This window comes from Protopterus annectens, chromosome 6.part0 (assembly GCF_019279795.1).
Source record: "Protopterus annectens isolate FY-2018-M chromosome 6.part0, PAN1.0, whole genome shotgun sequence".
NCBI lineage: Eukaryota > Metazoa > Chordata > Ceratodontiformes > Protopteridae > Protopterus > Protopterus annectens.
Genome location: NC_056737.1, coordinates 589,452,958 through 589,471,958, shown reverse-complemented (window position 1 = coordinate 589,471,958; position 19,001 = coordinate 589,452,958).

Sequence of the window (19,001 nt, the reverse complement as noted above, 5' to 3'; positions counted from 1 at the left end):
GGGCTGATTATTACAAAGATATAGAAAAGATTATTACATACTGATATAACACAAGAATACGTATTTGGTAAACTAGCCACTAACATCATTTTTGACCTGGAACACAAAGATAAGATGAGGTCTTGTTTTACATTTAAGGGCTTGTTAGGATATCTTACTCCTAAATACCAGAAAATATATACCCCAACTAAGATACCATTGTACAAGAAGGAACTTTCTTATAACACCTTTTGACAACAAATGCACTTCAGAGAAAAACAGCATCACCACAATTCAGCTTCAAATTAAGAAAGAGGAAACCAGAGAACCCCCAAGTGACTCTTATCCTTCTGCCTTATACTAGTTCCCTTAGGGGTAAAGTTCAGACTTATCTTTGCAAAATTCACACTACTACAGATTGTTGGGTGCTTGGTCAATTTATTACGGTTATTCTGGAGAATTCAATCAGTAACCACAAATGCAACTTATTCCACAAATACCTCTTTATTGAGTACAGCAAACTTTACAAATGATGCATCCTTTACTGATAAATTAAAGTGCAAAAATTTTTAAATGCATTAAAGACCCGTGGGCTTGGAAACCACTGGTTTACTTCTTAGAAAGGAAAACATATCAGACTAGTGATCGGTCTATCAAGCTAAACACTTTTGTGAATATTAAATCTTTCGGAATGGTAAGTCTGAAAAAACTGTAATTCCTTAAAAGGACTAGAGTTATTACATTGTGATGCTGTGCATAAAAGGTGCTTATCTTTGTATCCCAGTAAAACATTCTTGCACCAAATGTATTACATTTTAAATAACTCAGTATCATTTTCGGTTTCCAAGTCTGCCATCTGGGCTATCCATGGCATCTCAGCTTATTTAACAAGTATTTGTTTGCAGCATAGCTTTCAACCAATCAAGGACAAATCTCAACAGAATCAGGACAAATCCAGTAGTGATCAAGGGCACTTTTAAAATATTAGTATTATTAACCTGCGACATTAGCAGAATAAGAGGGTGTGAATTAATATACATTTTCTGAATAAACAAGTCTATAACTCTAATTACTGCCATTATTTAAGTTTAATTCACCATCTTTTCTCTAAAAGTCATAATTTTAGGAGGGATTAAGAGGGGCAGAGCTAAAATTTGAGTCAAAATCACGGATATCACTGAAAATCAAGGACAGTTGAGAGTTATGCTCTGCAGTGTTTACTCACCTATGAAAGCAAGCATTTCCCTTTTGCTCACCTAAGAAACAAAATATTATCATCTGCCCCATATGGATGACTTTTTAATAGTTGCAAAGGCAAGGGAACTATTAATTCATTTCATACATCAAGCAGTTTCAATCCTCCAGTCTTTGAGAATAACAATAAATCACAAGAAGTCTGTTACAACTCCTTCCATGTATGTAACCTTTCCAGAGGCAGTTGTAGACTCATATTTTAGGAAAGATTTTCCCTACAAATGAAGAACAACAAGAGATTCAGACACTACTGGCAGACTTTGCTCAGCAGCAGCAAATTCCAGCCTGACAGTTTCTGACAGCCATAGACTACATCTCTTCCTGTAACCATCCTGTACCTCAAAGTACACTCTGTCTGGGAAGAAAACAGACTAACATCTCAACAGTTCATGAAACTGAGGACAGCTCATGGAGTTCCATGAAGTAATGTGTCTTTTTCAGTCACTCCTAATCAAGTATACATTAATTGAGATTAATGCATAGTTTAACTAAGGAAAATGATGAGATATATCTTATTGAGTGGCTAGTTGAGCTCTTGTTAGATTTGCTGAGCAAAAAAATCTATACTTGTTGGGAAAAATTATTTTATATTCAACTTTTTAAACATTTGCAACTAAGCACATGGCTCTAGATGTGGTTGAAAAAGGAAAGGTTGGAGGAAATTCTGAAGTTAAAGATTCATTGTTCATGGAGATATGATTTAATGTGACCTTGCTGGACCTCAGGAACATTTCATGAGAAACAGAAGACTATGTGAAGAAATGAAATGACATGACACAGCTGGACCTGATGTCAATAAACTTTGTGAGCCATCTGACATCATTCTGGCTTTGCAGGACATCAAATAAATGAAAAATCTTTTTTAGATATGGACACTAAATTGTTATCAGTCAGTCAGTCATAAATTGATCACTTTAGAGACCAAAGCACAAAAAAGAAATGTGAGAGTGAATAGGATACTTACTGGAGGAGAGGGACGTAACTGCGTGACATATATGCAAGAGAAAATGGCAATATGGGATTATTTTTCAGTGACAACTATTTGTATTAAAAAGGTCTGTTTACTTCCTCAATCAGTCTCAAAAAAGTCCATGGAGAAGCCGAAATATTGTCAGAATATTTCAGGAATGTTTTTTGCCTGTGATCAAATTGGATAATACCAAACATTCTACAGTCCATGCCTTCACTAAATATGTTAGATGAAATGTCCTGGGGCTGGACAGGCTTTTGCATAACTTGCAACATAGGTCCTATGTTGGTCTCCCTCCTCTTTTTTGCTTTAAGAAGTGAAGAAACTGCATCACAGCACTCACCTTACGGGACAGCCTTATTTATCTACCAAACATCCATGGAACACATATAAGCCTACATAGAGAATATGATACTGTTGTAATAAATTCTGACTGGGAATGAAGACAGGGTCAGTCATATAAAACATTGATGTTATTATTTACTACCCAGAGATCTGCTGTTATGCTATCACACTCACAACTGTACTTTATTTATTTCTTTATCTGGAATGCTCTTTTTTCATATTTTCTCTGTTTATCCTTCACATTCTGTTGGTTGTTCAAGTCAGATTAGAGACTTTTCTTTCAAGAAATCATCTTACCTTTGTTATAATTCCCATCTTTACTCTAGTCTACCAATCATGCTTTATGCCTCTCTTTCTAATTTCCTTTGTACCTTCTAACCTCATAAACATGTAAGCCACATATACCCCAGACAATTTAACTCCTTCTTATGTTCTTGTGATTTCACCTGTTTATATGTACCAGTCTAATTTTGTACTTTTGCTGTTTGTTGCACTGCAGTGCAAAGCACCTTCCTTCTTTTTGAGAATGACTTCTGCTTTTGTAATATTTCTATTATATGGCTACATTTTAGACATGTACTCTGCACTGATCCCAAGTTATTATACATAGCACAGTTATTGTACTTCATACAGTCCTTTAGCCTAAGCATTTGTAACCAAAAAAAGATGTAGTTCAGTCAGGATCTTTACTTCACCAGAATTTCAATTTCTAATTGCTTGCCTGATTAAAGTAAACATTAAGAATTCATGCTGTGGATGCTCATTTTATAATATGATAATTACATAGTCTGCTAGAGTCAAGCCAAGCATGTCTGATTAGAGTTTGAGTCATATAATATGCATTATTGTTACATGATAAAATGTTTTTTATAGCTATTTCATTAAGCATTGATCAATGTTTGCCTGGTGTAGAAAACTATCAGAATGCTATTATAATAAAGAAAGGCCTTGTAACCATGTAATGTAGCTACTAATTATGTGTTTTTAATTCTTTACTAGTTTTGCTAAGATTACATTAAGCAACAATCTTTGACAGGTAAAATCTATTTATAGCAAATGGCATACCAGTGAAAATTCCAATAAAGGTTGAGAATCATAAATTTCAGTGAGATTTGCAACCATTTAAAACACAGGGAGCTGTTTCATAATTCCCCTTTAACTGCTTCTCTATGGTAAGTCTTTGCTTCCTGACTAAACATTGCCACAGTTCTTTATGCTGTCTCATTAATATTCATCTCCCTTCTAGAATTCATTATATTGCTTATATGAAGCCATATTCACAGTAGTAGAGCAAACTGAAGTTTGCATTCTCCAGTAATGGCAAAGCTGCAGAAACTATTAATGACAGGTAATAACTGCAGCTGCCTTAATGCCCAGTGACAGCAGTTCATGTCAAGCTGTTAAAGAGATGTAGGGACACAGGGTTTGCAGACAGCATCCTTCTGAAACCCATCTGCCTGAGCATCCAATTTCACAGTGTAAATAGCTTATAATGAACATATGTGCAGAGCTGACAAATGAGAAAAATCCAACTGACGAAAACCACAAGATACACTGAAAGTATTTTACTGGAAAATAATCCTTTAAAGTGTACAGGGTGCTGCACTAATAAAAGCATGTAAAGAAGATTACAGAACTGGTAGGAAATAGAATAAATTTCCATGCCTGTGAGGTTTGTTAGTTTATGTCTTTAACAGATCGTCTTGGTCATATTTAAGAGGTGTAGAAGAATTTTCATAATTTCTTTGCAGTTTTTAAAGCAAAATATTTTTCTCAGAAAAGGCATAATATACCTGGAACATGTGTGCACATTTGCTTACACACACACGCACACACACACACACACACACACACACACACACACACACACACACACACACACACACACACACACACACACACACACGCACACACAAATACACATAGACACATACACATGCATGCACAAGCACACACACACATATACACACACACACACACACACACACACACACACACACACACACACACACACACACACACACACACACAGTTTCTTGTTTGCTACTGTTCTAATGCCACTATTCATTGAGTTTATTACATGGAATAATCATTTTAATAAGGCCAGGAAACTATACTTTAAGGGGAGTGTAATCAATCATATATTCCTATACACAACAACTGTAATTTCCTTGTAGTTGCTTTACAATGTATTATTCTTTATAGTATGTAGATTTTCCTAATTTTAATATTTTTTTAACAATGGGAAAAAGGAAGAAAAGAAGCCAAAATTTTAATTGCTACAGAAATTGCTCCTATTTAACTTTACTATTTTATTTTCCATTTCTATGTATAGTTAGTGTAAAAGTTATTTATTTATTTATTATTTATTTATAGTTAGTGTAAAAGTTATTAATTCTTTATTATTTATTAGTTATTAGTTATTTATTGTTTAAGACAATTGTCTTATTAATATGAAGCAGAGGTGCTTACTTTTTTGGAGTGATGCTCATTTCTGTCACCCTTCTTCATCTTACACATGTTGTGGTGTCTGGAACATGTTGGCTTAGTTTGCAGTATTGCAACACTGTGCTACTTTGAAGACAGTGCATCTTAATGAGATGTGTGCCATAAGCAAGATACAACAGCAAGTCTGTGGTCTGTCTGGTATTGTCATATACAAAGCATAACCCATAAATTATAGAGCTATTTAACAGAAAAGCTATTTTAAAGATTGCTCAGACCAAACCGCATTTCTATGACTGCAGTAGCTGTTCGACCTCCCCTTGCATGCTCCCCATTGTTATTGCATACCATGCTAGTCATTTACGAGATACAAACAGCATCTGGGATGGCATAATGCTATAAGTTAGTTTTTCTGAGTGGTTCTTAAACTTGCTGCAGATACCCTCTCATACATCTTTATGTCAAAGCAGGCAAATGATTCTTTAATATTCTTTATTTTAGATGAGCTATTGTTTTCATAATTTTCATGTTTGAAAACTGACCTATTATATCTAACTTGTGTGCTTGGTTAATTGTATTCTTTGACTATTTATTCTCTATTGCTAATTGTTGGAACACTTCAAAGACAAGGGATAAACACAGGTCAGGATTATAATATTTTCTCCAGTTCAGATAAACTGCTAGACACAGCAGTGCTGCTACTGAGATGATTTGATCCCTTTGGATGCAATAATCCATGTTATCTGCATTACAAATGGCATTACTTTACATATATTCCCATAACACTTTATAAGACTTTGCAGAGCACTATTCTGGATGACTGCATTACCATTCCTGTCTCAGTGTTGGCAAAGATTGATTGTAAAACCTATTTGGATTATGGATCAAGCCCATTTCTATTATCACCTTTATTTTCCCTGTCAGCATCCCATCCCCACCAGTGTTACAATGGATGCAAAGCGCAAGCAGTCTTTCATCTGTTGTTTTAAATATTTACAGATTTTCCTCAAGGCAGTTGCAAGTTCATTGTATTTGTGTCAAAAGAGATTAACTTCTGTACCTCTGTGGTTTGCTTACTGATACTTAGAGCAGTATGGACTCAGCATGCCCCTACTGTGGTGTTAGATAAATGCACTGAACCAGTTCCTCACTCAGATTAACTTAAATACTCAATAGCAGTAAAAGCAGGTGAATCACTGCATGTGCCCAATCCTTCAGGCTTTCATGGACTCTTTGAGACATACAAAAATGCTAATAAAACAGAAATTTACAACTACACATGACTCTGTAAGACTGTTACTGCATTGGTTTTAGCCTAATTCTACCTTTACTTTACAAAAAATGCAAAAACAAAAAATAGTGTTTGCAAAGCAAGGCATTTACAAGATTTTATTTTAAAGAGCATTGCATATTTTAATGTCTGTACACTTAGTAGAAAATTGCATTTATGTTTTTTTATAATAGTGATAGAGACTATACATGGTATTGCACATTTAAATCATCAGACAAAGGCCATCTACTTATAACTTATTCTCGTGCAAGTTACATGGATGATGATGCCACATTTAAATATGTAATAAAGATCAAACTGATGCATAATGACATGATATTTAAACTGGCCTACACAATGCTGGGCTTAAATAGAGCATGACAAAATTTAGAGGTCAGTGCATCAAAAATACACACACACACACACACACACACACACACACACACACACACATGTGTGTGTGTGTGTGTGTGTGTGTGTGTGTGTGTGTGTGTGTGTGTGTGTAATCTGTATCTATCTATCTATATTTATTTGCATTCTCTCTCTCTCTCTCTGTATATATATATATATATATATATATATATATATATATATATATATATATACATATAGTTTAATAAGCATGGTTGAAGCAGATAATATTGAAATTGCAACCCTATGATGAGAATTACATAAGTTGAGAATGCCAAAGACAGGAAGGATGACAAATATAAAACACAGAATTTCCCTACTTGCACAGACCCAAGACTGGATACTAACTTGGGTCCTGAAGGTGAGGCAAGTCTGAGAGTTCGGTTATGTGGTCTTTCACAGTCTCAGCTTGTGATATTCTCCTCACAGGATTGTGGATTTTGATATTTTCTAGTTTGACTATGCTATAGCTATATATATATATATATATATATATATATATATATATATATATATATATATATATATGATACAGACACACACATTAACAAAAGCACTAAAAACAAACATTTCAACAGCTTTTGAGTGTTTTTTTTTTAGATTGTTCCTGCTGGAACCATGATTTGTACCCTCTGCAGTAATGTACTTTTCTTCTAGGTCTTTTCCAGTCAACTATGGCTGCTATAGCAATATGGTATAGTGTGCTAAACAAATCCCCCACTGACAGGTACCTTAATTGCTTAATTTGTTGTGGTGTCATGTATGACAATCTTTCTCGTCCATGCTGCCTAGAGTTTAATAATTTGACTAAAAGAAGACAGTGCAAGGCTCTAGAAAGTTGTTTATTGTCAAAGAAGGTTCCAGACCACCTGATAACTCTTCAGTGATGTTGTGCCCTCACCTTTAGGTGCACTACCTGCAAAGCTCCTGGTCTCCATCAGAGGTCACACAGGCAAGGGTTTCCCTTAGACCATCTGTCCACAAGATAGGAGAGGTAGCCAGTAGACATTTCTTCCTATTCCCCAGGTGACCCTAATGATGAACTTACCTAATCCCAAACATGGGGCAGCAGAATGAATCAGTTCTGGAAAAACAATTTGTTAAAAATATTTCACATCTCCAGTACTTGATAACACCAAGTTTTACAGGAAAGCTTAAAACTTTGAAGAAGTTCAGGAAAAAAATCTTTGCAGTAGTAATGATTTCCAAATATCACAGTAAAATCCTGATATTTTTCCTTGCATTTCAGTATTAAATGTCATTTTTGTATTTATTCATTTATTGCTACAGTGCAGAAGAATGCATCTAAACTGTTATACCTTGATAACCTTAGCTGCTTCACTCAGTATCATCAGCGCAGACATTCATCCTGTTGTCAACTTTCCAATGAAGACTTGCAAGCTATTGATACATACTTTCTTTTGTGTACATGCTTATTATTTTTAATAATATTTACAAACAACATCTAATACACTGTAGCAGCTGGATGTCAGATATGTGCCTACTTTGTTCATCTTCATGACAGCTCACAGCATGAAGAAGGTACAAGACAGTGAGGCATCCTATCTGCAAAGCAACAAACAGGGGGCATGCTGTTTAAAAATGATTTTTTTTTTCTTTCTGTTGAGAGGCCACATACAGAAACCTAGTCTTCTTCATCTTTCGGCTGCTCCTGTCAGGGGTCGCCACAGCAGATCAACTGTTTCCATTTCTTCCTGTCCTCGTACATGTGCATTTTTCACTCTTCTATTAAAAATGTACACATGATCCTAGAAGTTACAGACCACAGTGTTACTCTTCCCTTGGGGACTTACCAAATCTCAGGACACAACTAAATTGGCTAGTTTGATAAGTATTTTAGGGCACAAGGATTTTAACTGTGAGATCATGTTGTTGAAGCTGACCAGACCCAGTCCTGTAAAAGTGTGGAAGAAGTGTGTGTATGTTTGTGTGTGTGTGTGTGTGTGTGTGTGTGTGTGTGTGTGTATATATATATATATATATATATATATATATATATATATATATATGTATAAATATACATATCTATATGGGTTTACTTGAGTAGACAGAAAAGCCACTTAAATGAATTCCATTTAATCGAGACGACAACTCCGAACACTGAATTTAATGAAAGTTCACATCACTGAAAATTTAATCCAGGTAAGGAACCACTTGGCCAGCAGTACAAAACAAATACACCGAAGCATGTCAAACCCACCCAAGTGGAGGGCTTCACCCCCCACACTCACCAAAATCAAATAGGTACTTATCATAAGAACATTTAAAGTTTGTATCTGTTAAACATAATCCCTCGAATTTACTATTCCTCCTTAAGCTAGTCCTGCACGGATGCGGCCGTTTAGGAGCAGGACGGCAGTGAGCCATGCATAGTAATGAGGTGTGCTGCCTGAGCTCCTAATCTTACACGGAGCATGTAAGAGTGCAGGGGGCGTGTCTGAGAGCAGAGCTCTCAGAATATACATGCCCCAACAATGAAGAACAGCAGAAATGGGTAAGAAATGAGTGAGACCGCTCATAGGTGTCCGCATATCCCCACCAATAGTCCCCCTTGTGTACATCAGCAAAAGTATACAAAAATACAATGTACAAACCTGTTTTTTTTTTTTTAAATCTTATTAAAGCTAACTGTAGGTGCGCGGGTTAGTGCCCATCGCTTAGCTACAATTAATGCAGCTTAAATGGCTGAAGAGGATAAAAAGGAAGATATATGCAAATGAAGCAGCATAACAATAGTGTAGTGGGCAGAACATTCACGTTACAAGCAGGCATTCCTGGTTCGAGTCCCACTGCAGCACATTCCATTTTCCATGGCAAAGCATGTTATGACTAATATTTATGTTGCATAACCCACTAAATAACATATTTATGAACTGGAGTACTGCAGTAAATGCACATGTGAGGTGTCAGTTTCATAACGAATAAAGCACTAGTAAGCAGATATAAGCACCAATAAGCAGTAGTAAGCATATTTAAACACTAGTAAGCGGGTTTAAGCCCGTTTGCATGGGGGTAAGCAATGCGCACACAGGCTAAGCAATTCTGAAGCTAACTCTCTGTAAGCATATGTAATCGGAGGTTAGCTTTGCTTACCCTCATGCAAACCCACGCAAACTCATTTACAAATGCTCAAAAGTGACTTAATCATTCTCTATCCAATGGCACTTGTTCGGCGCATCAACAAAATAAACAGCCATGCAAGTCTTGAACCCAGGACCCTATACACACACCATAGTCACAGTAGTTAACCACAAAGCCATCACAGAAGTACAGAAGAATGAGGTATCAGTAAACAAGTCTTCACCATAGTAAAATCAAACAACTGAACCTGTGAAAGGAATCAGTATACAAACATATGTGCCTTAACCCACTACATAACATAAATATGTGAACTGGAGTACGGCAGTAAGCCCAGACGCTAGGTGTAATTGTAACAGAGTGTTGAAGTCCCCAATAAAACACAAGGACCCCATACAGTGTACGTACACATGAATCATGGATACGAGGCATACATATAAAGTGTAATGAATAATAAATCAATGCCAAAAAGGAATTATAATGCAACGTGTAATGTAAGCAATGCTAAGCATTGCACAGGCCAGCTTAGGAGGTGTAAGCAATGTGTAGGCTAGGTAACTCAGTGTGCCCAGAGGTATACCCCTTTAAACAAGGCCAACCCTAGGTAAGCAGGTTTGCCCATAGCCTAGCCTTTTCAAAACTGGCCAGTCATGGAAAAGTGCAGGAAATTGGCCCTACTTAAACCCAAGAGGTGGGAATACATCTCATAACTGGTTATAGCTTCCCCTTGCAGGCAATATTTCAGGAAGGGGAGAAGGTGTGCACTTTTGGGTGCAGAGCTGGTGCATCCAGGAGTCCAGAGTCATGGCAGGACCCCTTGTCAAAGACCATGATCAGAGACTGCTGCAGGGCCAGTACCAGGGCTCCCAGTATAAGGCAGAGGCCTGGGACCATCTCACCCATGACCTCACCAGTGCCACTGGCATACCCCAAACTGGTGAGCAGTTCAGGCATCAGTATGCTGACCTGAAGCACCATAAGGGGGACTTCTTGGAGCAGTGGATCCAAGAGGCTAGAGTGGCAGGGGATGTTCCAGTTGTGTGTAAGTATCACCTCACTATGTGTATAATAATTTCCAGCTCATGTATATCATGGATAGGTATGGCTAAATATTCCTCTTATGTCCCCGACAGCTGCAATGGAGTGGGCAGTGAACCAGAAGACCCACGTCAGTCACCTGGTGAGGTTGCGATGCGAGGCAGGTCAGTAATACTCATGCATTTACTGTCATAGGAAATAAAACTAAAAGTAGTAGTAAATTAATTGCCTGTATAAAACCTGTATTGTTTAAGGCAAGTACTACATACACCAGATAATATGGCAGGAAGAGTCTCATATAGTTTGTACGTAAATAAAAGCATAATAACCTGACAATAAAGGTCTTACTACTGGACTGCATGTGTATACCCTGGTATCATATGGTAATGTAGATTTGCAATCATGTAATGGTACTGCTGTATTAAGCACTGTTACCCACGCTGTGCACCATAAATTGAATGTGTAGGAATGCCTGTATATGACTGGTGTAATCCCCAGAGGCCATTTAGTTCAACTGAGAGACACAAAGACAGAAAACAGGGAAAATGCAGACTACAAAACCTGAATAGCACATGCAAATGAGATGTGAACTGTTGGTTTTTTAGCACACACAGCCATGGTTCGAATCCTGCTAGTGGTAGTACTCTGCATACAGAATCATACCCCACAACTGTACAGATATGTCCAGAATGTCCAGTAAAGTGGCCCATATCTGTTGCCTATCAACCTGTCCCCCCTGGGAAATCAGTGGGATGATTCCAGACGTATAGGCAGCAAACAGGAAATACAACTGATTGACACACATCTATGAGAACAAAGCTGGCACACTAGCAACTCCCCAAACCCTTATGAGACTAAGAAGCCACATATGTCCCATTTACACCCCAACTTGTCAAGCTGTGGCCAGAGTGTGTGCAGTAACAGAGTGAGATGTATGTGCATAATAGTAATGTGGAATCTGGTACTGTGTATGGGAACATTCAGATAGTGCAAATAAACATTTCTCCCACAGGTCTACCAGATACCAACACTGTGCTCAGAAATAAAAGAATGATACCCTGTACTGGTACTGTTTACATTGGTATTGTATGGCATTGTGGCTGATGCAGTTGCTCTGAATAATGAGGTATTACACATCATTGTCACTCACACTGTCCTACAAAATATAACTGTCTAGGAAATCTGTATAAGGGTGTTGTAATACAAAGTCAGAATCTAAAAGCACAGGGGATTAATAAGACAGAAAGCAGATAGGAGATAAACAGCAATATCTATATAGCAGACACAACTGTGATGGACAGTGTTTAAGTTGTAGCAGACACAGCCATGGTCTGAATCCTGGGAGTGGAAGTAGGCTGAATACAGAATCATACCCCATGACTGTACAGATGAGGCCAGAATGTCCAGTATATGGGCCCATATCTGCTGCCTGTCCCCCTGGTAAGTCTGTGGGATGATCCCAGATGTTTAGCCAGCAAACAAGGAATACAAGTGATTGTCAAACATCTATGAGAACAAACCTGTCACCGTAGCAACCCTCAAAACTGTTAGGAGAGTAATAAGCCAAGTATGTTCTATCTACACCTTCATGTTGTCAAGCTATGATAAGAGTGTGTACAGTAACAGAGTGAGATGTATGTGCATAATACTAATGTGTAATCTGGAAATGTGTGTGCAACAGTCAGGTAGTGCTAACAAACATTGCTACCACAGGTACGTCAGATACAAACACTGTGCTGAGAAATGAAAACCATAATAACCTGTACTGGTACTGTTCACTCTGGTATTGTAGGGAATTGTGAGCGTTGCAGTTTCTCTGAATAATAAAGTATCACTGATCACTGTCACCCACACTGTGCTACATAATATAACTGTGTAGGAAAGCATGTATATGTGTGTGTGTCAGGTCACTAAAGGTTGAGTGCAATATTCTAGATATGTCTTGGCACACCTGCATGTGGTCAACACATGGCCAGAGTCTGTGCAGAAAGTGTTACATAGCTATGTGTACACACATCAACCCAGAATCTGGGAGTATGTGGAGAAACAGTTAGTTAGTGCTAACAAACATTCTCTCCACAGGTATACCAGGTAAAAGGTGTATACTGCAGGTAAAACCAGTTCATGTATAATGATGATGACAGACATATCACTGTCCAAACTAAGGCTATAGGGTAGTGTAGTAAGACTTGTAAGGTACAGATAACAGCACTGACTAGGAAAGTAATGTGGACTACAGGAATATACTAGTTGTTAATTGACACCCCCCACCATATCTCCAACAATAATCAACATACCCATCCCAACTGGTATGTAATGACACGTATGTTCTGATAATGTCCATTTGATTGATAAATATTTTTTTTTTTTTCAAAAAATTTTTTATTAATTATATGAATAGCAAGACAATTAAAAGATTATACATAACAAGAAGGCATAAATGAACATATAACAATTCATCTAGTGATAACAGCCTTCATGAGATTTTGATAAGTTATTTAGAAATAAAACATACACCATATGTACACTATATACAAGTTAGGCAACCTGAGAGAAAAAAAAAATATTTAACATTAACTATTTAATATGTTTAGAACCTTTTCTAACACAACCTTTCTAATAGCTTTTTTTGGACTTCCACCTAAGTATCTTTGAGCATCAATACATTTAAAAGCCATTTTCTGGAAAGTAACCCATTTTAATTTAGAACGATCAATCCAATTTTGTATTATATAAAGTTTTAGTAATGAGCAAATAAAAATGATAACATGAATATCAACTTTTGAAAGATGAATCAATGGAATATGTAGAATAGCAAATTCCCATGTCAACGTGGATTTTTGATATCCCATTTTCTGCAGTCTGACTTTCAAAGATGTCCACAATCTGTGAGAAAAATGACAATACCATAGAATATGAAGGAGGTCTGCTTGGGGATGAGAACAGTATGAACACAAAGGGGACTTATTTGGGTTAAATTTGTTTAATTTGATTGGGGTAAAGTAGGCATCATTATTAATCATTAATTGTGTGTATGCTAATTTTTAAAGGGATAAATTCCTTAGTGTGTCTAATAGCCAGGACTTTCTGAGATTCTGACAATTGGGAATTATAATTCAACCAAACATTAGATAAAAGACAGTTGTGGTCCATCATTAAAGAATTAATTAATTTATATGAGTTTGAGAGCATTTTATCAGATGATGAAAGTATTTTGATAATTGTGTTAAGGTTTTTCAATTGTGAGTCTATGGGGACCAGAGATACAAATTTGTTTTAATTATTGCTCTTAGTTGTGTAAGAATTGGTGAGTAATTCCAGTTTACTTTCAATAACTTACGCCAGTCAGATAAAGGCAAGTCAAGATATTTCAAAACATCTCCTACTTTTAGATTTTTAATTAAAGGATAGTTTAAGTTCAAAAGTTTATTGTCCAATAATATATTTGGGTTTAGATGAATTGGCTGAACATGGTGCGAGATCTTTTCTAGTTTACACATTTTGAGTAAGGTTTGGAAATCTCTAATCTTTTGTTTAAATACTGTAGATATATTTTTAATAAATAAACTATCCAGAGAGATAAAGGGAATAGCTTCAGGATTTAAATTATTAGAAATGACATAATTATACCATAATTTTATCCATAAAGGGTGATTTGGATAAGAAGTGTTATTGAATTTAGAGATAGTAAGAAGTTTATTGGATGAGACAATCAAATAATAGAGATAAAGATTAGGTAAACCCAAACCTCCCTTGTCCTTGATTGATAAATATTTTAATTGTTCCCATGAATGTGCTATATTGAATTATTCCAACACTGGTGGCATGGTTTCATCAATGTACCTGCATGATGTTCTTATTACCACTGTGGTCCCATATATGCATGTGTTCTGTTTGCTATGCAACTGTTCCGTATCACATGTCTGGGTTAATGGGAATATCTATGCATGCTGTTATACCTAACCCTGGAATGTGTTGACTATTACTCACCTAAATATGATGATGAAATCTAAACACTATAGCATGTTTGGGAAGGCCGGTCCCAGCGGACCCACCTGTCCCACCTCAGCTGGCCGTGGCACCGGGCACCAGCATGTCTGGGGCCCAACCTGGGACCTTCCTGCCCATTTGTCCTGCACCAGTTTTGGGTGGAACTGCCTCACGGGATGGGGCTCACCCCCCCTTGGGAGCGGGCGAGGACAAGTACCTGTCACCCATTGCCAGGTTGGGGTCATGGTGCGTAGAGAGCTCAACCAGCAGCTTGGTGATCTTCTATGCCAGCTCGAGTGCCACATGTCATGACTAGAGTGTCAGTCTGGCTCTGTGACTCAGCCCCCAGCACAGCCACCATTGGCACCACTAGGGGGCTCATGGGCTTCCGATTTCCCAACACCCCTCCCCATTAAGGTGCTTACCCCCCACACATGTCATATACTGCCCCTGTATGCATCTTGTTTGTCTTGTCTGTTAACCTACCTCACTAAATATACCTACTACCCTTCCCCAACATCCCACTCTCACCTGAAAAAAAAAAAAAAGAAAGGGTAATCTGTTCCCAAAAAAAAAATCTCACCCCATATGTAGCTGTCCATTTCGCACACGTGTCCACTGTAATCTGGTCTAACTGGCATCACAACTTATTATTGTTGTCCTCACCCCCTCCCAGAGGTTTGAGTGTCCAAATCTACATCCAAATTCACTGTATATGCATAGCTGTTGCTGTAGAAGAAATGGGCAGCTGTGGACCTTCCCCCCACCCTTCCTGCACATCCCTAGCTATCTTCTCTACTGTTTTTCCCTTTTTGTGCCCCTTTTCCACCACTTTCCTATCATTCCCTTTTTCTTTTTCTTTTCTTTTAAAGAAATTAGTGCAGGGGTAAGTGGGAGTAAGCACTTTTAAGCAGCAGTAAGCAGGTTACAGCCTGTTTGCATGGGGGTAAGCAATGCCTACACTGGTTCAGCACTCTAGAAGCTGAGTATAAGAAACTGTAACCAGAAGTTAGCAGTGCTTACCTCCGCGCAAACCCGCTTACAACTGCTCAAAATTGCCTTAATCACTCTGTATCCAATGGCCCTTGTTCTGCCCAGCAACAAAATAAACAGCCTCTGCAAAGCTCAAATCCAGGACCCTGCACACCATAGCCAAAGTGATTTACCACTAAGCCATGTTGGATATACATAACCCTGATGTATTCACAAACATATCATCCAGCCCAGTCATTCAACAGTACAGGGAATGTATTCAAACATGTAGATGTATCGTGTGTGTATATCTGTTAATATCTAAATAGATACAACATATCTATATATATATATATATATATATATATATATATATATATATATATATATATATATATATATATATATATATATATATATATATATATATATATATATATATATATATATATATATATATATATATATATATATATATATATATATATATATATATCTACATCCATATGTCTAAATATATACAGCAAGTTATATATATGTAAGCAGATATATATATCTCTGTAGCTATATACGGACATAGTTATATTTATGTAAGCAGATATATATATATATATATATATATATATCTATATAGGTATATACAGACATACATCTGTAGATAACAATGGGAACATAAAAACATATATGTCCACATGCACCGTTAATGGGGTTGAGAGGCCACAAACAGCATACGTCTTGTACGAATAGGTATACCCCCCCCACAGCCAAACACGTCCGCCCTGCAATACACTACCAAGTGTTGCAGATCCATAACCAGGACCTGACACGACATGGGCACAAGATGTTAACAGTACTCCATCCCACCTCTATGATGTCAGGCTGATATTGGTAACATATCATGCAGTACAGTCTGGCTCCCATAGGTAATGTACAATGTGGAAGCTATCAACATCCCTAGGATACATATATGCAGATACAGATATACATATATATATATATATATATATATATATATATATATATATATATATGTGACTACATATACACCTGTAGAGATATGTATAGTAAGATACCTATGTAGAAGGTGCACACAATTTGGAACAGCCACTATGCCTACATTTAACACCTTAACAACTGGACACTGTATGAGCCACCCATACAAATGACAATCGTTGCCTGCAACATATACTCACAGAGAGGTCATAGGATATAACACCATGCACAGGTTTGCATAAATGGCACACCTTTATTTGTGTACTATTACAGTTGTATATGCCATGTCATATAGACACTGACATCCATATAAACAGTGTAATGCTACTGTGAAACAGTTATACTAATACAGTAGTCTGGAAAGGTTTACAAATGTTGCTGTCCAGGCCGAGCCCTTCAAATAGTACAATAGTAAAGACAGACTGGCCCACAGGATACCAAACAATCAACAGTAAGTAATGCAGATCTATAGTTCAGCAGCCTCTATCTACACAATCACTAAGTGGTAAAGACTTCAGCTGACATTGTTACATAACAAGGCATAACTGACACCATCAGAAGCACACTGATGAACAGAACAGTCTGTATGGCAGGAGGCAGTAGGCCTGCATTAACCCAATTTATGTAATTAATTTAAATATAGGTGAATTGTATAGTAATGTACATCCAGATACCTTAAGGCAGCTCACCCCTGATACCCCCACATGTTTTAACAGCCTAGGTTATTTATGGTGCACCCCCCCAGACTCAATAATACAGGTCCATATACCACTGTTACATACACTGGCCTCTGGAGTACATAAGGGCACACATGTATTGGGTAGTTGAAGCCCACACATATATTTCCCCAGCCCCACCGTATGTGTGGGGGATGCAACAGCAGTGGACTGATGTCAGGAATGGCAGTGTGATATACGCACAGCCCACTACAGAACAACCCCTTACAGCATGTCATATGTGCAAAGCTTGGTATGTAGGTGGAGGACAGAGGCTGGAACACAGGCCCATATGTGGAAACTGTTGTCATACACTAAGCAAGTCACTGGTGTTACAGGATAGTTTGCAACATACCCTTACTCAGGGGTTTGAGGTTAGAAACATAACTGGATGTAGCCATGTACTGATAGCACTCAACACACACACTGCCAGTGAAATATCTGACTCTGGACCTGTGTGGTGGACAGACAAAACATAATAGGCACACCTCTGGCCATCAAGAGGATAGGCCTACAGTTGAGATCTATGAAGACAGACTGCATTCCAAGATAAACTAATATGTACACACAAACCCTGTAACACCAGTACTATACAAAGCATAAGACAACTCTACTCACACTCTGTCTGTAGTTCTGGAACCTCCTACAAATATGTAGCTGGCCTGAGTGTGCAGGTTCTCCTGTAAGAGGTATTGCTACCTGCTGTCTGTAACACTGATGCCCACACACAGGAAGGATGTCCATCACACAGGAAAGGTAAAGGGAGCATGCCCACATATTGTAGGGATTTATAGTAGGTGGTTGCTATCACAGTGGTAATTGGAAGTACTACACAGCAAGCTGCATGCAGTTAGCAAGTGGAGGACACTGATTGGTGCAGAGGCCATCACCTGATCATGTGCATCACCTACTAAAGCCATGCTGCAATCTATTCAAAGCAGCTCAATCCATTTACTGGAGAGAGAGAGAGAGAGAGAGAGAGAGAGAGAAATAAAGAAAAAAAATTCCAAAACAAAAAGCCTAAAGCAAAGGCAAATTAAAAGCCAAAGGAAGAACAAACCATCATTCATCATTCATTCATCAAGACATCAATACCACAACAGGTATGTGAAGTATATATGCATGTAATAGAATGTAGTACCTGGTCCATAATAATGGGATAGATGATGTGGAATGATTTATATGTGCCATCAGGTGTTGTTGTGATGATGTTCAACTGAACAACTGCTATGGACAATAGTGTCTGTCCCTGTGGGTAGTGGGCCATAGCCGTCAACTGTGCAGGTCAGCACTGACTGACAAGTTGTAAGCCATTATAGTGTGTGTTTTGTAATGGGAAGTATGTATATTACATGGCCAATAGCTGGTGGTGGAAGTAATGCCAGCATGATGGACACGTGGGACCCACAGCCCACCACTGGCAGGATACTCAGGTTAATCTGTAATGTAGCATGCAGGAATGCCATAGGTAAAAAATAGGGTTAACTGCAATTGGGTCCTACATATACCCACCTAATGT